Genomic DNA, 19,488 nt, shown 5'->3' on the forward strand with positions numbered 1-19,488 from the left:
CCAATTAAAGACATTCTATGACAGTCTCAATGCTCACACGAGGATGGTAATAGACGCTTCTACTAATGGTTCTCTCCTTTCTAAGTCTTATAACGAGGTTTATGAAATCATTAAGAAGATTGACAACAACAATTATCAATGGTCAACAAATCAAGTAGCATTAGGAACACAAGTCATTGGAGTACATGAAGTGGACGCTCTCACTTCACTCACATCTCAGGTATTCCCAATATCCTTAATGCTTAAAAATTTTACTACTAATAGGTTTAATAATTTTGCAACTCAACCACCGAATCAATTCAAAAATGTAGTCTGTGTTTATTGTGAGAAAAGGCACTTATTGGAAGAATATCTGTCAAACCCAAAATCTATTTACTACATAGGTAACCAGACCCAGAACCGAGGAAAGCAAGGACCATAATCCAATTTTTATAACCTATCTTAGCAAAACCACCTAAAATTTTTTTTTGGAGTAACTAAGAGGCTGGACCCAGTAACACTTATGCACAACCTAGATCAACCCAGCCACCTATATTTACCCAACAAGTTTAGAAATCTACTCAAGCTAAACGTTCCAATAGCCTAGAGAACCTATTGAAGGCATATATGGCAAAAAATGACGCAAATTTAAGGAATTTGGAGAATCAAGTTGGTCAACTTGTTACTGAACTTAGGAACTGGCCATAAGGTGCTTTGCCTAGTGATACAGAGAATCCAATAAATTTGGGGAAAGAGCATTGTAAAGCATTGACATTGAGGAGTGGAAAAACATTAGAGCCCAACATTGTCGAAGTTAAAAATGAGCAAGTTGATGCTCGAGATAAAGTGGAAGTTCAACCAAGTGTTGAAATTCTAGCTACACCAGAACCATAATCTGTAAAATTTGATAAGGTAACTTCTGAACCAATCAATTCTGATAAACTAACACCTTTTTTAGATACAAAAGTGTCACAATAGATAAAGTTTCCAGTTCAAGTTAAGAATGTTCCATCACCTTACCCTCAAAGACTTTAGAAGAAAAAACAGGAAGTCTAGTTTAAAAAGTTATTAGATGTACTCAACCAACTTCATATCAAAATTCCGCTGGTTGAAGCACTTGAGCAAATGCCAAAATACGTCAAATTCATGAAGGATATCCTGTCCAAGAAACGAAGACTTGGAGATTTGTGACGATTCTGACGAAGGAATGCAATGTATATCGAAAGATGAAAGACCTTGGATGTTTTACCATACCTTGCAACATTGAGCAACTTATTATGGTAAGACATTATGTGATTTAGGTGCAAGCATCAACTTGATGCCTATGTCCATATTTAGAAAGTTGGGGATATGAGAAGTTAGACTTATTACGGTCACGCTTCAGTTAGCAGATTGATCTTTAGCACATCCAGAAGGAAACATTGAGGATGTATTGATACGTGTAGACAAATTTATTTTTCCTACTAAATTTTTTATCTTAGACTTTGGAGTAGATAAAGAGCCAATAATCCTAGGAAGACCTTTCCTAGCAACTAGAAGGACCCTTATTGATGTGCAAAAGAGCGAGCTTACTATACGTGTTTAGGATGATCATGTAACATTCAATATTTTTAAATCTATGTAATTTCCTGATGCAATTGATGAGTGTTTTGCAGTACCTGAGTTAGAGGATTTAGTTGGAGAATGGGAACTCAACTCTGTTGAGGACCCATTAGAACAAGTTTTGATGTTAGACCCTCCAAGTGATGAAGAGGTAGAGGAATACTTAGCTTTGCTAGAAGCTAACCAGAAGGGATTTAATTTGCAATCCTATTTTGAATCTTTAGAATTAGATAGCAGAGATTATGTACAGCCAAAAGCGTTAATCGAGGATCCCCCTAAATTGGAACTAAAGATACTTCCCTCGTAATTAAAATATGTTTATATAAGTAATGCTTTGACTTTTTTCCGTATTGTTTCAACAGAGTTAATTGAAGATTAGGAAGTGAAACTTATTTCAGTGTTGAAACAATTTAAGAAGGCTATTCGATGGACAACAAAATTATGAAAGACAACAAAGACTAAACCTCATTGTGAAAGACGTGATAAATAAAGAAATCATTAAGTGGTTAGACGCGTGTATAATTTACCTCATCTCAGACAGTTTATGGGTTAGTCTGGTCTAGTGCGTGCCAAAGAAATGAGGTATTATGATCATAAAGAATAAAAGTAACGAGTTAATACCAACCAGAATGGTTACAGGATGAAGAATTTGCATAGATTATCGAAAGTTGAACAAGGCGACTAAGAACGATCACTTTCCGTTACTGTTTTTAGATCAAATGCTAGATAGACTCGCTGTGTAACACCCCTAACCCGTATCCGTTGCCAGATTAGGGTTACAGAGTATTACTTGAACATAAGTACAATTCCGAACATCCTCATGTTAACACAGTTCATACTCATATATATATATATATATATAATTAAAGTAACTAATTAAACTATTCAATGCTTAAAACAAAATTTACACATAATGTACTATTTTAAACTAAAACAAAAATCACATTAATCTTTTACTTATTCGACTGTGCAATTACCTATACAAACTTACTGATTTCGGTTAATTAACAAGCCACATAATTAAGCATATTTTATTTTATAACCAAAACATATGTGCAAATAATATTATATACATATATATATATATATATCTAGAAGTCATGCACTTATATATATATATATCATTGCCACGCCATGAACAAAAGCATACCAAAATTATACATTAATAGAACCCACAAATCATATACTCATAATCACTCAATTTGATCAACTTATATTCGGCATTTGTACATTATAACATGTACAATCAATTTTTATAATTGTAATTAAAGTACTAACATATACATTATACAACTTTCATAAACATTAAATCACTTTAAGTATACATACATTTACCATGCAAACCATACCAACAAAATCAATTCATATTCGAACATCCACGTATCTCGTTAACATTTTTAAACCATCAATAATCAAACCAAATTTCATTCATTCAAACATAACATAACCTATTAATCCATATCATTTCCGAATACAAGCACATAACATAACTTATAATCAACCATGGTATTCGACATAATAATCAAAATAAACTTAAACTAATATTCAACCAACATCGAACTCAAGCATAGCAATTAAGCCATTTTCTCATGGCTTTTATGTACAATGCTTTCAAAACAACAAAATCTCCCAAACTATTATCCTATACATGCCATAATGTTAACTTAGGATTACTAAGAAGGGGTACCAAAACGTTGCAGACAGGTGTGATGACTTCGAGGATGGTTCCGAGCATAAAGCGGATCAAAAGAAATCTAAAGAAGAGACAAGTAAGCACACCAAATGAGTTTTCAACTCAGTAAGTCGTAAGCCATATAATGCAAACAATTAACTGAATATGTCGATCTAGAAACTAGAAAGGTCCATAGATTACAGAAATTATCAATTCAACTACTAGTCAAGTCTTACCATTAACTCAATATATCATATAACTGAATACCTTAATTCCTTCCTACAATATTTAACAACGATGAAATAGATGCATCCAAGTACCTATGATTCAATTTTCATGTCTCCAATCTCTTATTTTTATCAACAACTAATTTCGCTCACGTAATGCTCAAACAAGGAAATTCACACCTATAGTGCCATGTTAACCCACACACATAGTGCTTTAGTAATTCACATACGTATTGACATTTAAATCCGCACACATAGTGCTATACAAGTCCGCACACATAGTGCCATACAATTTCGCACACATAGTGCCGAAGTCAATTCGTTTTTAACAAAGTGATTTATTTAATTAACTAAGTATAATCGGTACGTAAACGAGAGAAATTCTTTCACGATATGCATACCAATTATGTATATAATAACCAAGCTTAATGGATTTTAGACTTACTTTGTGTTGGATGAAATAGTTCCAATCGTCTACTCGATGTTCTTTGCTTTGCCCTTGCTTGATTCCCCTCATTTAGGTTCTTGAGCTAAAATAAATAAATTAACTAATTTAATTACATGGCTAGTTAGTTAAATCCCATAACATTAATGATTTCATATCACAAGAATCACACGGCTAAAACTTGATTTTTTATTTTTATTATTATTTTTTTTCACCTTAGGCTTTGAAGCCATTCGGCTATTGATCACCTAAGACCACATTACTCTCCATAATCCAATCAATATTTCAATAAAACACCTATATATATATGTATATACGGTAACCACCCCTTGCTAATTACTCACATATATAAATATATCATATTCAACTATATCAATCCATGTATCTATCTCATTCAGTTATAAGACATTCACCTAAATATCACATTCAACTATAATAATAGCCTTTATATACATATATATATATTCAATAAATTCATAAACCTCATTAATGATAAATTCAATTTGACTTAATTGCTTAAAAACTTACCTTGGGTATTAACTTTTGATAAAAACGATTACTCAACTAGCTTCGACTTCCCCCGATCCACATCAACTCTCTTTTGATCTTGAGCTAGTTAAAAGAAATTTAAACTTATTTAATTAATTAACTAACTCAATACACTAAAGAAATACTTAATTGGTTAATTTATGCAATTGCCCCTCTCATTTTATGCTTTAAACAAATCGGTCCAAAACATTTAAAACATCAAGCAATTATTATTATTATTATTATTATTATTTTCCAAGACACACTTAGGCCGAATGCTCTTCTAGTTCACAAGAGTCCTCCCTAAATTTTTTTTTTTTGAAATTTAGTTACACAATTAATTAATTTACAATTAATCCTTAAATGCTAAAAATCATATAAAATTTCAACCCAAAATATATTCATCTAACACTTACAATTAAATTTCTACTATCAAACTCAAGGATTTCATAAATTCTATCAATGGCCGATTGCAAAATCTATAACCATTTCAAAAATGATCACTTGGGCTAGATAAACTACTTAACATCAATTCAAAATATGCAAAAATTATAAGAAAACCAACTCCAACATACCTTAGATTAGGCTTACATACAACCGAAAGTTTGAAGCTCTTTCTTTCTTCTTTTTTTTTCGGTAATATCTTGGATGAAGACATGCAAACCTTTTTCTTATTTCTTTATAATATTAATAACTTTACTAAATAAATTATTTTACACATATTTTCTTATTAATTCATTTTTATTTGGATTATTTAATCATTTGCTAACATAAAAGTTTATTTAATTAGACTTAGTGGGGGAACATCATTACTTGGCCAGCCACTTCATGCATTATGGGCATTTTGACATGCAAACCCAAGCTTTCACACTTTGTAGTTATTTGATCCTTATACTTTTTCCTATCATATTTTCCAAGTTTCTCAACTAAGTCCTTTCAAGAAAATTCACATTCCTAAGACTAAATTAAAACATTAAATTTTTCACACATACACTATCATACATAAAATATATGCAATTAAATTTAAAATAAATTTTTATGACTCGGTTTTATGGTCCCGAAACCACATTCCGACTAGGGTCAAGTTAGGGCTGTCACACGCTGGGTACCCAGGGTATAATCAGATCACAGTAGCACTGGAGGATCAACACAAAACAACATTCACATGCCCATACGGTACATTTGCATTTATACGCATGCCATTTGGTTTATGTAATGCACCTGTTACATTTCAAATATGTATGATGGCTATTTTCACTAACATGGTTGAGAAGTATTTAAAAGGTTTTATGGACGATTTTTTAGTGTTTGGAGTCACTTATGATGATTGCTTAGCTAATCTAACCAAGGTACTAAGGCAGTGTGAAGAAACAAACCTTGTACTCAACTGGGAAAAGTGTTATTTCATGGTACGAGAAGGTATTATTTTGGGGCACCAAATAACGAGACATGGAATCGAGGTAGATAAAGCAAAGGGAGATGTTATAGAGAAACTCCCACCTCCAACATTTGTAAAGGGTGTTAGGATTTTTTTGGGACATGTCGATTTCTATCAAAGATTCATCAAGGACTTTTCCAAAATTGCTAAACTCTTATGCAAATTATTGGAGAATGACACAACATTCAACTTTGATGAAGAATGTTTGAAAGCTTTTAATAATCTGAAGAATGGGTAAGTTTCGGCACTAATTATTGTCATACTAATTTGGGATTTTCCATTTGAGTTAATGTATGATGCAAGATCAACTTACTTTTATCATGTTTCCATGGCAACTCGATCTCTTATGGATTGGAAACCAAATTAAGTCCTCTCGGATCTTTTACTTAGTTAAATATGCATGTTACTGATCACATTAGACTAAGGGTTTTTTAGCATTTATACAAAGTCACAGGGGCATTTACATTTGCAACAGTTTAACTACATAAATCTAAAAACCATGTAAGATAATAGAGCTAACTAAAGATATTATGAACCTTAACTTAGTCAATTTTAATTTCCTAAATTAAGCATTGTACTTTTCAATTATGCGTCTACTAGCCGTCGTCTGGTTAAGATTGCTCAACTAATCTAAGTTGACCAAATCACGTATGAATGAAATGCATCATGATATTAATTGAAAAAATAATCGAATGAAGCACAAAACATGTTAATATGAATTAAATAAATATCATTAAATTAATATAATCATCCTAGCATATAGAAATTAAAACTTCATAGTTGATGTCAAAAACATAAAACTCAAAGTAAACATGTTTAAAATAAATGAAAAGAGGAAAGAGTAAACTCTATTCAGTTCAAAAGCTTTTTAGATCTATTCTGACTTACTCAATTCAGTAGCCTTCCGGATCTATCCTGACTGAGGCGTTCCTCCCTTCTGATTGAAGCTTCTTTTGCTAAGGATTTAAAAGGTAGTCGGCTAAATATTACTTTTAACAAAGCTTTTGAGGTTAGATATTGGAGAGGGGATGGACGGTTATGTAAGGGAAAATGAGAGAAGGAATTGAGAGAAAAATATTGAGAGTGGGAGAGGAATGTTGAGTGATAAGGAATGATGGAAAAGTGAGGAATGAAAATGTATTTATAGGTGAAGGTAAAGGTTTGAGTTTACTAAAAATAAGTTTAAATTTCTTTCCTTCCCTCTCTCATGTGGCTGGCCATGCTTTAAGAAAAAGGGATGACCAAATGGATGGTTTCAACAGAAAAGTTGTTGGGCTAAATTTTGATTATTTTCCAACTGCAGGGACCTTCAATTAAATATCACAAAACATATTTTGGGCAACCAAATTCAAGTGCCGAAATTGGGCTTTTAATTCCCCTTGTTGGATGGTTTTTTTCAGTCCAATAACTTAGCACACATGTCCGTTTTTTATCACCTTTCTTTACTGGGTCAAGTAGTCAACCCCATGCCCAAAATTGCATGGTCTTGCCATCCACATGGATAATTTGTGCATGGCCATCTTTTATTTATTAAAATCATGTCTCCAATGGATCTCCTACATAGTGAAAAATACATGAATTAATAAATTAACATGAATTAATATAAAATATGCATGAAAATCATGTAATTAAGCATAATTTCACATACTTTCTAAATTCATGTCTAAAATTACTAATTAAGTAAAATTCACTTATTTCAATAACAATTACTCGAGATAAATACAATAATTAAGTAAACAGGTGGTAAAAATACATAGAGAAACCCTATATAATTTCGAGTTTACACATCCTCAATCTTAAACCATTACTCATCTCGAGTAATGTTCATGCACATCACAATTCTTTTGGTAAGGCAATTTTACAAAAATGATAAAGCACCATCAATCTTCGCACATAATCATGCATCAATAAAATCATGCTAAAAATACCCTTTATTCATAAGTAGCTCGAATACAAATATTATTTCCAAACTTTGTACTAAGTACATCATAATGTCAGCATGAATCATAGTTTGCAATAAACAGATTTTTGGTTAAGATAGGTGCAAAAGAATATGATAAAAATAAAAAAAAGATGTTAATGTGGCTTATAATATAGGTAATTTGCAATAAACAAGCCACTAAGTTAAGTTTCAAGGGTTAAATTTCATAAGGTTGGCTTGAAAGGCTCAATGATCCGAAAAAAGTGTGTCTATATCATATTAGAGTCTTATACCTCCTAAGATTTCGCCTCAAGAAAGTTACTAAGTCAATTCTAAAGACTTGAACCTTTATACATGTCTATTTCTAAAGAAATCAAATTTTCATAGCAATTCAACATAAGACTAAGATCATACAAGTATTCTATTATTCAATGGTAACATACGAATAACTTAGATAAAATAAAAAATCATGCTTGCATTTGAATAGAATCATGAACAAAAATTATTTCTGAATATTCATTTATTTCAAAATACTTAAGTAAAAAGATTTAAACATACTTTAAAATTCATACGAAATTGCCTTACCCCCATTTAAAAGAAGCAATGCCTTCATTGCGAAAACAAAGTAGTGAATGAAAACTAAACACCAGGTAGGATTGCAAGAAAAGAGAGGTGAGTCATAAAGGCTGCTTAAGTACAAAGTTGATGAACATGTTAATTTACATGATTCTTGTGTTTAATTTGGCTTATTTCTGAATTAATCACTGCTTAATTGGTATTTTTATGGATTAATCTTGTCAGGGATGCAATTGGTCAAAAACGAGCAAAAAGGGGTCAAATTGAAAGACAAATCGTTGAGTTGGGACCAAATCATAAATATGGGAAAGCCAAGGATTTAACATCAATTTTGACTTTGTAAAAAGATAAAAGTAGAAGATATTATTTTAATTTGTTTTATTTAGTTTTATTTTTATTTTATTTTATTAATTTAGGATTAGGCTATTTTTAGTAAACCCCATGTATATAAATAGGGGCTTTTAGTTATTAGAAAATCATCTCTTGTCTTTGTATTCCTACTTCTACTTGGAATAGAAATACTCTCATTTTCCCTTTTCAAATTGGAGTTTAGCATTTTGTCAATTTTCATTTGGTTTTGTTTCACTTATCAAATTGGGCTAATTGCCTTCCAAGTACTTTTCCTTTCCAATTTCCATCACTTTCTACATAAATTTATCATCTTCCACTTTCAAGCATGAATAAATTCATGCTCCACTAAATTCTTTCTTAGCTTTATGCTGGTGTTCTTTCCGGTCGAGAATTGTGAGATAATACTCACGCCTAAAATCCTTCCAATTGGTATTCACCTTTTTCCTAAGTATCGGCATGGACCAATCATCCCTTAAAATTGAATTCGATTTCAAGTCAAAATGCACATTGGGTTGGAGTCATGTTTGCTTACAGTTGGATATTCGAGTTGGCCGTGCTGTATTTGGATTTCCGAGAACAAATCGAGGAAGAGGTGATCAGGTTTAAACGACCCACGCGGTTGAGGCCGTTGATTCGAGTTGGGTTCCTCAGAACGCAAGGCTGTCGGAATCTTGAATCGGGAACACGTGTATCTCGGTTAGATAATCGGTAAGGGTTGGTTTGCAGGTTGTACCGAAGCCAGCTACTAGAGGAAGAAATGATGGTTAGGACATTCTTAACCGCTATAACCAGCTTATCGATTGGAGGAGAAGATTAATTTTCAAGGATTGATGCTTAACATGGAATTTACCGAGTCTAAGGCTAAGACTTATTACATTTGATTGCAAATCCCAATTTAATTTCTGATTTATTTAATTATCTATCTTAGCAGTTTTAATTATTTAGTTTCTACTCAATTTCAAAATCCCCTAATTTACTTATTTGTTTGCTTATTTCTCAGCTGGTACGTTTTGAGTCGTGGGGACGACTCTAGCCACGACCCTAGACACGACATTCTGTTTATAAGCTAAACTCAAAAGTTAATTAGAGTACCAATCCCTGTAGACTCGATCCTACTACCACTCTACTACCAATTAGAGCTATTTTGTAGGAATTATTTTTGGTGGATTCGCCGCCTATCAAATTTTGGCACCGTTGCCGGGGATTGGAGATATTTTCTAACTTTTGTTTGTCTACCCTATGACCAGATCAGAACCGGAAATCTAGAGTTTGAGCCAGAAATTGAGAAATTTTCCCGACAACAACGAAGAGAAGCCATACGACGTGGTAAACTGCCAAATCCCAGATTTAAAACTATATCTTACACCGAAAAAATTTTTGACGAACAAGACGAGATGGCCGAACAGACAATACGCCAGCTCACAGTGGCACTGGATGAACAACAGCCCTTGTGTATAACCTATCCGGCAAGAGGAACTCCGTTCGAGTTAAAATCTGGTTTGATTCATCTACTACCCACTTTCCGTGGATTACAGAATGAAAACCCGCACTCCCATCTTAAAGAATTCCATATGGTGTGTACAAGCATAAAGCCTCAGGGAGTAATCGAAGACCAAATCAAACTTCGTGCTTTTCCTTTCTCACTAGCCGACTCTGCTAGAGAGTGGCTATTTTATTTACCTCTGGGATCTGTCAATACATAGTCTGACATGTCTCGTTTGTTTTTTGACAGGTTCTTCCTTGCAGCCCGAGCAGCCGAACTAAGGAGGGACATCGTAGGAATCCATCAAAAAGACACTGAGTCACTTTACGATTACTGAGAGTGATATAAAAAGTTGTGTGCAAGCTGCCCTCAACATGGACTGACTAAGCAGTCACTATTGCAGCATTTTTACGAGGGTTTGCTCCTGATGGAAATGAAAATGATAGATGCTGCAAGTGGGGGGTGCTTGTAACATGACACCTCAAGGAGCGAGAGAGTTGATTTCAACTATAGCTGCCAACTCTCAACAATTCTGACCGGTTACAGAACCCATGAGACGGGTTCATGGGTTAAATTCTTTATCTCTAGAAGATAAAATTGATAAGTTGACTAACTTTGTTCGAACTTTGCTTATAGATAAGATGACCCCAACATGGTTATGCGAAATTTACGCAAAGTCAGACCATCCGACGGACTCATGTCTGATTTTACAGGAGGATTCAGCAGAACAAGAGAATACTATCGGGAACTTTTCAGGATCACCCTAAAGATGGTATGACCCCTACTAGAACTCGTATAATGTGGGGTGGAAAGATCACCCGAATCTCAGCTATGGGACGAATTCGCGGTTCAATCAACCGTTCTAACAAAGGTTGCCGCAGAATCAACAGATACCACCCCCGAAGTCATCTTTGGAGGCCATAGTGGAAAGGTTAGCCAACAGTACTGAAAAATTTCAACAAAAAGCTGACATGCATTTGCAGGAGTTGGACAAGCAAGTGAGCAAACTCGCGCTCACGGTTAGTAGTTTGGAGTCCCAAGGTAAGTTGCCATCCCAGACTGAGCCAAACCCTCGACACAATGCAAGCGCTATAACACTACGGAGTGGGAAGGTTTTGGAGCTCGTACCTGATACAAGTCACGACCACGACGTTGGTCAAGATGAGAAGAAACTCGACACAGAGGCTCCAGTAGAGTCAGCACCACGAAAGTCGTTCGCAGTACCACCTCCGTTTCCTAGATGACTTGTCCAATGTAAGAATGAGCGAAACGAGAAGGAGATCCTCGACACTTTCCGAATGGTATAAATCAACATACCTCTTCTCGACGCGATCAAGCTAATCCCACGATACGCCAGATTCTTGAAAGAATTATGCACAAGTAAAAGGAAACTTTGGGGAAATGAAAAGGTAAGTGTCGGAGAAAATGTCTCGACCGTTCTGTAACGAAAAATACCACCTAAATATAAGGACCAATGTATATTTTTCATATCCTGTAAAATAGGTAGCGTCGGTATTAAAAAAATAATGTGTGACCTAGGTGCATCAATTAATGTTATGCCTTTGTCAATTTATAAACTACTTAACGCGGGTCCTTTAAAGGAAACAGGCGTGATAATCCAGCTTCGAGATAGATCTGTGGAGCATCTAGAAGGAGTATTAGAGGACGTTCTTGTCAAGGTAAATGAGCTAATATTTCCTGAAGACTTTTACATTATCGATATGGAGGATGACAGTTTGACCAATGCATCAGACATACTTCTCGGAAGGCTATTTTTGAGTACCGCACAAAAGATTGACGTAAGAAGTGGGGTACTCACTATGGAGTTCGATGGGGAAGTAGTAAAATTCAATGTCTACGAGGCCATGAACCGTCCTAGCATGACTTCTAATATTTCTAACATTGATATTATTGATCCTTTAACTGAGTTACATTTGGAATATCATGACAAGGATGAATTACAAACTGTCCTTTGTAGAAGTTTGGACTTTGATGCCATTAAGAAACTAGGGGAATGGAAAACTTTGAAGATTCGGTTCACGAAACGGTGGCTCATATAGAGGCGCAACAATGGAGAAACCCAGGTAAATTTTTTGAATTAACTCCTTCACAGACTAAGCTCGTATCATCTGTTTTGTAGACTCCGGAGTTGGAACTCAAACCACTCCTAGTCCACTTGAAGTATGCTTTTCTTGGTGAAGGAAATACACTACGGTGATTATCTCGAGTAAACTCTTGAGGGTAGAAGAGGAAAACTTGGTGCGAGTCCTTAGGGACTATAAAGAGGTAATTGGGTGGACGATAGCCGACATCAAGGGATTGAGTCCATCAACTTGCATACACAAAATTCAAGTTGTCGATAATGTTGTTCCCAAAAAAGAGGCTCAAATGCGTCTCAACCCACCTATGATGGAAGTGGTGAGAAAAGAGGTCCAAAAGCTGCTTGATGCCGGGATGATCTATCCCATATCTAACAGTAATTGGGTTAGGCCAGTCCACGTAGTACTAAAAAAGACTGGTGTAACCGTTATTAAGAATTCGGCAGGTGAGATGGTTCCCACTTGGGTCCAAAATGGGTGGAGAGTCTGCATCGATTACAGGAAGTTGAATTCCATAACTCAGAAAGATCACTTTCCACTTCATTTTATTGACCAGATGTTAAAACGTTTAGCTGAAAAGTCTCACTATTGTTGTCTTGATGGTTACTCAGGGTTTTTCCATATTCTAGTGGCACCGGAGGATCAGGAGAAGACGATGTTTATGTGCCCATTTGGCACATTTGCTTATAGACGGATGTCATTCGGACTCTGTAACGCACCAGCCACTTTCAGAGGTGCATGGTAAGTATATTTTCAGATTACATTGAGAAAATTATCGAGGTGTTCATGGACGACTTTACTGTATATGGTGAATCCTTCGAGGTATGTCTGACTAACCTTGCAAAAATTTTGGAAGGATACTTAGAATTTAATCTTGTTCTAAATTATGAGAAATGCCATTTTATGAAAGACAAGGGTTTAGTTCTAGGTCATATTATTTCTACTGAGGGGATTTCTATCGATAAAGCAAAAATCGACATCATTAACTCACTACCATACCCCACTACTGTCAGGGAAATTCGATCTTTCCTTGGTCATGCAGGTTTCTACAGGCGATTCATTAAAGACTTTTCGAAAATTTCGCAACCTCTTTGCAACCCATTACAGAAGGACAAGGAATTCGAGTTTGACCAGTCATGCAGAGAAGCGTTTGACACGCTCAAACATAAGCTCATTTTAGGCACCTATTGTTCAAGCACTGAATTGGAGTTATCCTTTCGAGATAATGTGCAATGCTAGTGACCATAGTGTGGGAGCAGTCCTTGGACAAAGGATCGAGAAGGAACCACATGTCATCTCCTATGCTCCTAAAACTTTGGACGCTGCCCAAATCAATTATTCAACCACTGAAAAGGAGTTTCTAGCTATAGTCTTTGCCTTAGAAAAATTTCGTTCATATTTATTAGGAACTAAAATTGTGGTTTTTTCTGATCATGCAGCCCTCAAATATCTTATCAGGAAAAAGGAAGCAAAATCGAGACTTATAAGGTGGATACTACTTCTGCAAGAATTTGATATCGAAATAAAAGATAAAAAGGGACGTGAAAATTTGGTGGCTGACCATCTGAGCCGAATTCCCCCATCAAAGGATGTAACGCCACTTAAAGATGATTTTCCGGATGAAAACTTGCTTACTTCCCAGACAATTTTTCCTTGGTATGCAGACATGGTGAATTATCTTGCTACAGGTATAGTCTCTCCTAACCTTTCGCGCTCTAAAAAAGACAAGATCAGACGTGAGTCTCAATACTATATTTGGGACGACCCCTATCTTTGTAAGTACTGTTCTGACCAGGTAATTCGTCGATGTATTCCTGAAACTGAGGTAACATCAATTCTATCATTTTTTCATTCTTATGCATGTGGTGGACATTTTGGCCCCAAACGAACTGTGCATAAAGTACTTGAATGTGGACTATATTGGCCAAATATTTTTCGTGACACATATCTATTTTGTAAAACTAGCGAAAAATGTCAAAAGGTGGGAAACTTGAGCCGAAAAAATGAAATGCCTCTAAACCCTGTGCATGTTTGTGAAATTTTTGATATATGGGGCATTGATTTTATGGGCCCTTTTGTCTCATCGTTCGGTAATGTTTATATTTTACTTGCTGTTGACTATGTGTCAAAATGGGTGGAAGCACAAGCCACTCGTCGTGTTGATGCCAAAACAGTCGTCGATTTTCTAAAAAGTTGTATATTTTCCAGGTTTGGCACACCGCGAGAGCGATCGAGGGACGCATTTTTGCAATAAAGTAACTGATACGCTGTTGAAAAAATATGGAGTGGTGCAACGAGTCACTACAGCTTATCACCCACAATCGAACGGTCAGGCGAAAGTGTCGAATCAAGAAATCAAGTTGATTTTAGATAAGGCTGTTAAGCCAGATAAAAATGACTGGAGTTTGCAACTTAACGATGCATTGTGGGCATATCGAAAAACTTATAAAGGACCCATAGGAATGTCTCCTTATTGACTAATTTTTGGTAAACCGTGCCATCTTCCTGTTGAACTGGAACATAAGGTATTTTGGGCAGTCAAACTATGCAACATGGAATTGGAAGCTGCAGGTAAGCATTGTAAATTAAATATTTAGGAACTTAAGGAAATTCGACGAGAAGCGTATGAGAGTGCCCAAATTTACAAAGATAAGGTCAAAGCGTACCATGGCCAAAAGATAAACTGCAAACAATTTATGGTAGGCCAGAAAGTATTACTTTATGACCCTACATTGAGAATTTTTGCAGGTAAGCTTTGGACTAAGTGGTTAGGGCTTTTTATTGTTACTCACGTATTTCCACACGGTACAATTGAAGTCAAAAGCACGGAATACGAAAAAAATTTCAAAGTCAACGGACAGCGATTAAAGCCTTTTTACGAGAATTTTTGAGTCTACTTGGTTAAAGATTTGGTCCTCGAAAAGCTAGCTAAATAAATTTCCAGGTCGTCGAGCTAACAACATTAAAAAAAAAGCACTTTTTTGGAGGCAACCCAAATTTATTTTCATTTATTCTCTTTTATTTAATTTTTAGTTTAAGTAAAATTTAGGATGTAAATAAATAAATTAATTCCTATTTAACTCAGTTAATTTGATATTTTCAGGAACATTATGGAGGTCATGAATTTTCAAAAAAAAAAAGCTGCAGGGAAGAACCTGTCAGGAAACAAACGAGACATGTCAGACCATGTATTGACAGATCCCGAAGGCAAATAAAATAGCCACTCTCTAGCAGTGTTGGCTAGTGAGAAAGGAAAAGCACGAAGTTTGATTTGGTCTTCAGTTACTCCCTGAGGCTTCATGCTTGTGCACACCATATGGAATTCTTTAAGGTGGGTGTGCGGGTTTTCATTCTGTAAACCACGGAAAATAGGTAGTAGATGAATCAAACCAGATTTTAACTCGAATAGAGTTCCTCCTGCTGGATAGGTTATACACAAGAGCTAGCCTATCATCTGTTCGGCCATCTCGTCTGGTTCATCAAAAATTTCTTCGGTGTAAGATATAGTTTCAAATCCGGGATTTGGCCGTTTACCACGTCGTATGGCTTCTCTTCGTAGTTGTCGGGCCAATTTCTCAATTTCTAGCTCAAACTCTAGATTTCCCGGTTCTGATCTGGTCATAGGGTGGACAAACAATAGTTAGAAAATATCTCCAATCCCCGGCAACGACGCCAAAATTTGATGGGCGTCGAATCCACCAAAAATAATTCCTACAAAATAGCTCTAATTGGTAGTAGAGTGGTAGTAGGTAGAGTCCATAATGATTGGTACTCTAATCAACTTTCAAGTTTGGCTTATGAACAGAATGTCGTGTCTAGGTTCGTGGCTAGAGTCGGTAAGATAAATAATTAAATAAGTAAATAAATAAACGTACCAGCTGAGAAATAAGCAAATAAATAAGTAAAGCAGGGGATTTTGAAATTGAGTAGAAACTAAATAATTAAAACTGCTAAGATAAATAATTAAATAAATCAGAAATGAAATTGGGATTTGCAATCAAATGTAATAAGCCTTAGCCTTAGACTCGGTAAATTCCGTGTTGAGCATCGATCTTAAAAAATTAATCTTCTTCTCCAATCAATAAGCTAGTTATAGCGGTTAAGAATATCCTAACCACCAATTCTTCCTCTAGTAACTGGTTCCAGTATGACCTGCAAACCAACCCTTACCGATTATCTAACCGAGATACACGTGTTCTCGATTCAAGATTCCGATAGCCTTGCATTCTAAAGAACCCAACTCGAATCAAAGGCCTCAACCGCGTGGGTCATTTAAACCTGATCACCTCTTCCTCGATTTGTTCTCAAAAATTCGAGTACTGTATGGCCGACTCGAATCTCCAACTGTAAGCAAACACGACTCCAACCCAATGTGCACTTTGACTTGAAATCGAATTCAACTTTAAGGGATGATTGGTCTATGCCGATACTTAGGAAAAAGGTGAATACCGATTAGAAAGATTTTAGGCGCGAGTAAGAATCTCACAATTCTCGACCGGAAAGAACACCGGCCTAAAGCTAAGAAAGAATTTAGTGGAGCATGAATTTATTCATGCTTGAAAGTGGAAGGTGATGGAAATTGGAAAGGAAAAGTACTTGGAAGGCAATTAGCCCAATTTGATAAGATAAACAAAACCAAATGAAAATTGATAGAATGCTAAACTCCAATTTGAAAAGGGAAAAGGAGAGTATTTCTATTCCAAGTAGAAGTAGGAATACAAAGACAATAGATGATTTTCTAATAACTAAAAGCCCCTATTTATATACATGGGGTTTACTAAAAATAGCCTAATCCTAAATTAATAAAATAAAATAAATAATAAATAATAAAATTAAAATAATATCTTCTATTTTTAGCTTTTTACAAAGTCAAAATTGATGTTAAATCCTTGGCTTTCCCATCTTTATGATTTGGTCCCAACTCAATTATTTATCTTTCAATTTGACCCCTTTTTGCTCGTTTTTGACCAATTGCATCACTGACAAGATTAATCCATAAAAATACCAATTAAGCAGGGATTAATTCAGAAATAAGCCAAATTAAACAGAAGAATCATGTAAATTAACCTGTTTATGTCTTTCTCACAACCCAATTCTAGACATGTTCATTCCCATTACCACATCACTTTATTTTCTTTCTATTGAAGAGGCATTGAGCTTATTTTATTCATGTTTGCTATTTTATTATGTGAAAGCAAAATACTAAATAATAAATAAAAATAAACACCTAAAAAAATAAAAACTAAAGAAAAAAAATTTCCCCTTTTTATTTGTTTGACTTCTCCTCCTCGTCTTGCTGTTTTGATGCTTCGAACTCGCTTTCTTTATCATCTTCCTTCTATGAATTGAAGATATAATGTAGGAACTGAAGAAAAAAATAGTTAGAGATGCTTTTAAAAGTATTTCTTACATAATCATCTCTAACTTTTGCATATTTCCAATAAGCTTATTGTTGGTTATGCATAAACTTCATCATATCCATCATAGTTGACAATTCAAATTTCTTCATAGTGCTTGAAGAAGTGGGCATTGGAGTAGTTAACTCAAGATCAATACTAGGTCCAACCTGCTTATCGGCATTTGGCTCATCTCTTGGTTTATAGACTTTTGGGTCATTTATCGATTCAGTCTCATTCGGTTCTTCCTCTGATTCTACCTCTTCTGTTTCAGTAATTGAGTTAGCGTCAGTTTTAAACTTGTTTGATGACTCATTTATTTTTGGTTCTGTCAATGCACTTGGTTCAATTGGGTTTAATTCACGGACGTTCTCTATTAACCTTTCAAGATCATGGGCTGTAATGCAACCTTGAACATATGAACCATTTAGATTTGCTTTTGTCTTAACTTGGGCCCTTAAGCAAAGCGAAATTATCAAGGATGGGAAATAAACACTTCCAATTTTCTTTCAAGAACAATCATGGATCTTCTTAAGAATAATCTTCCCAACATTGATGGACCTTTCTATCATAACTGCATACAAAAAAAGTATTTGCTCCTTCGATATGGTCGAACTGTGTGAGATAGGCATGAAACTATATCGAACAAAGTAAAACCATACCTTAGCCAATAAGTTTAGATATTCCTTTTGGCAAGAATGACTATCATATTTTCTTATAATCCATTGGGATCTTAGATTTGTCACAACATTAAGGGCAATTCTCGAAAGAATATCCATGCCTACAAGAAACTACCTCATACTGACTTGGTGACTGAGCTGCAAAATTATTCAAACCATTAGTGGTAAACTATTTTAACATAGAGGAAATAGAAGATACATGAGCTGAAAGTGAGGTTAGTGCATCCGCTTCATGTATTCTGGCCACACGTCTTTTTGAAACTGCTCAATTTTTCGGTCATTGGTAGTTATTACTTGTGATCCTTTCAATGATCTCATGAGTCTTGTTATAATACTTAGGAAAAATCACACCATTCGCAGAAGCATCCATCATTAATCTTGTATGTGCATTGAGACCATTATAAAACGTCTCCAATTGGATACAGTGAGGAATCCTATGATGAGGACACTTACGAAGTAATTCATTGAATCTTTCCTAAGTCTCATACAAAGACTCGTCATCCAATTGTTGGAAAGTTGTTACCTCATTTCGCAACTTTATGTTTTTACTTTGTGGAAAATATTTAACCAAAAACCTTCCTGCTAATTCTTTCCAAGTAGCTATCGAACTTGGTGGCAATGAATTCAGCCATGCACGTTCTTAATCTCACAATAAGTATGGAACAGTTTTAACCTCAGCACGTCTTCAGTCACACCAGCTAACTTAAATGAATCACTCACCTCCGTGAATAATAGAAGGTGTAAGTGTGGATCTTCTGTGGACATACCACTGAACTGGCCCACCGTTTGGAGCATTTGAAACATCATTGGTTTCAATTCGAATTGAAATGCCTTGATATTCAACCTTTGAATTCCCAGATTTAACTCATTGAAAAGTGGCGCAACGTATTATCTGATGGCATGATCTTTATCATCAACAATAAGGACTGGACTGTGCACTTGTTTGACTCCATTTCCTCATTTTAATTTCCAAGGTCCATCTCAGTTTGTCTTTGAGCAAATCTCACACATCTTCTTTGTCTAAAAGTCCACTCGATTTTAGAGTCCACGAGTAATAGGTCAATAATTTGATTTATGCTCATAAAACACAT

General features: G+C 35.1%; 1 non-coding gene across 1 annotated transcript; it reads left to right on the forward strand.

Moving 5' to 3' along the window:
* The first annotated feature begins 18,828 nt into the window (after positions 1-18,828).
* On the forward strand, positions 18,829-18,935 carry LOC128295726 (small nucleolar RNA R71). The gene has a single exon (XR_008286284.1). It is a non-coding gene; the product is annotated as a small nucleolar RNA R71 (small nucleolar RNA).
* Positions 18,936-19,488: the final 553 nt, after the last annotated feature.

This window comes from Gossypium arboreum, chromosome 7, assembly GCF_025698485.1.
Source record: "Gossypium arboreum isolate Shixiya-1 chromosome 7, ASM2569848v2, whole genome shotgun sequence".
Classification (NCBI taxonomy): domain Eukaryota; kingdom Viridiplantae; phylum Streptophyta; class Magnoliopsida; order Malvales; family Malvaceae; genus Gossypium; species Gossypium arboreum.